Consider the following 2,594-nt stretch of genomic DNA (forward strand, 5'->3'; position numbering starts at 1 on the left):
ATCTAGAAGGAACTGGAAAGAACAGGTATAAATACCTGACATCTTTGGTCTCAAGATATTAGGACTGTTTATACCACCAAAAGTGATAAGCATTTTCAGTGCAATCCCATCAAAATTCCAGTGACCTCTCTGCTTCTCCCATTCGACAAATATCCAATTTTCTCATGCAGCACCAGCCCTCTTCCTGAGACACCAGAGTGAAAGTGAAGGCTGGAGTAAATGGATTTGGCCATATTAGATGCCTGGTCATCAGGGCTGCTTTTAATTCTGGCAAAGTGGATATTGTTACCACCAATGGCCCTTTCATTGACCCCAACTACATGCTCTACATGTTCCGTTATGATCTCACCCATGGCAAGTTCCATGGTACCATCAAGGTTAGGAATGGGAAGCTTGTCATCAATGGAAACCCTGTCACTATTTTCCAGGAGTGAGAGCTCACCAAAACCAAATGAGATAATGCTGGTGCTAATTATGTCATGGAGTCCACTGGCATCTTCACTACCTTGGTGAAGACTAGGGCTCACCTGGAGAAGGGAGCCAAAAGGTTCATCATCTGCATCTTTTCTGCAGATGTCCCCATGTTTGTGATGGGCATGAACCATAAGCATGAAAACAATCTCACAATCATCAGCAACGCCTCCTGCACCACCAACTGCTTAGATCCCCTGACCAAGGTCATTCATGACAACTTCAGCATCAGGGAGGGACTCATGACCACAGTCTACACCATCACTGCTACCCAGAAGACAGTGGATGGCCCCTCCAGGAAATTCTGGCATGACAGCCATGGGGCTTTCCAGAACACCATTCCTGCATCTACTGGTGCTGTCAAGTTAATGGGCCATGAGAGGGCAAGGTCATTCCTAAGCTTAACGGGAAGCTCACTGGCATGATCTTCCGTGTTCCCAACACCAGTGTTGGTTGTGGAACTGACCTCCTGTCTGGAAAAACCTGCCAGACAGGCTTCCTCAGACATCAAAAAGGTGGTGAGGCAGGCACACAAGGACCCCCTCAAGGGCATTCTGGGCTACAGTGAGCACCAGGTTGTCTCTTCGGAATTTAACAGCAATACCTGCCTTTCCACCTTTGAGGCTGGGGCTGGCATTGCCATCAATGACCACTTTGTCAAGCTCATTTCCTGGTATGACAATGAATTTTGCCTACAGTAACAAGGTAATGGACCTCATGGTACACATGGCCTCTAAGAAGAAAACTCCCCCAATCACTAACCCCAGGGAGAGCACGGGAAAAAGAGAGGGACCCTCAGCTGCTGGGGATTCCCTGCTGCACTCAGTCCCCCACCACACAGAATCTCCTCTCCTCACAGTTTCCAGACCCTCTGAAGAAGGAAAGACCTAGGGAGCCCCACCTTGTCATTTAACATCAATAAAGTCCCCTGTACTCAGAAAAAAAAAAAAAAAAAGATATTTTTCGTAGAAATAGAAAAACAATTCTAAAATTTGTGTGAAACCACAAAATGCTTCAAGTAACCAAAACAATGTTGAGGAAAACAAACTTGAAGGCATCACATTTCCTAATCTCACATTATATCACAAAAGAGGCATAATGAAGCAGTATGAAAACAGACACAACAGACATATAGGCTGGGCACGATGGCTCATGCCGGTAATCTCAGCACTTTGGGAGGCCGAGTTGGGTGGATCACCTGAAGTCAGGAGCTCAAGACCAGCCTGGCCAGCGTGGTGAAACCCCATCTCTATCTATTAAAAATACAAAAATTAGCCGGGCATGGTGGCAGGTACCTGTAATACCAGCTACTCGGGAGGCTAAGGCAGGAGAATCTCTTGAACCTGGGAGGCGGAGGTTGCAGTGAGCCAAGATTGCGCCACTGCACTCCAGCCTGGGCGACAGAGTGAGACATCATCTCAAAAAAAAAAAAAAAGAACAGGCATATGGACCAATGGAACAGAATAGAAGAATAGAGAGCCTGTAAATAAATCTAAGCATATACGGTCAATTAATTTTTGACAAAGCTACCAAGAAGACACAATGAGGAACGGATAGTCTCTTCAATACATGGTGTTTGGAAAACCAGATATCCACATGCAAAAAGGATAAAACTGGACCCTCGTCTTACACTGCACACAAAAATAAACTAGAAGGATATTAAAGACCTGAAACCATTAAATTCCTAGAGGAAAACAGGCAAATCTCAATATTGGCCTTGACAAGGGTTTTCTTTGATATCTCACCAAAAAGAACAGGTAATAAGAATGAAAGAAACAGGTGGAACTATATCAAACTAAAACACTACACAGCAAAGAAAATGATCGAAATGAAAAGACAGCCAATGGATTGGGAGAAAATATTTATGAAGAATGTATAAGAAAAAGGGTTAAGATCCAAAATATATAAGGAACTCAAACAATTCTATAGCAAAAGAAACAAATAATCCTATTAAAATGTAGGCAAATAACCTGACCAGATATTTCTCCAAAGAAGAAGTAAAAATGGCCAACAGGTGTAGCGAAAGGTGCTCAACATCATCAAACATCAGGGAAATGGAAATGGCTACTATCAAAAAGACAAGAGATAAAACAATGTTGGTGAGGATGTGGAGAAAAGGGAGC

General features: G+C 43.6%; 1 pseudogene; it reads left to right on the forward strand.

Moving 5' to 3' along the window:
• The first annotated feature begins 222 nt into the window (after positions 1 to 222).
• Positions 223 to 1,362, forward strand: LOC101014321 (annotated as a pseudogene).
• Positions 1,363 to 2,594: the final 1,232 nt, after the last annotated feature.

The sequence above is a fragment of the Papio anubis genome, chromosome 9 (assembly GCF_008728515.1).
Source record: "Papio anubis isolate 15944 chromosome 9, Panubis1.0, whole genome shotgun sequence".
In the NCBI taxonomy this organism is placed as follows: Eukaryota; Metazoa; Chordata; class Mammalia; order Primates; family Cercopithecidae; genus Papio; species Papio anubis.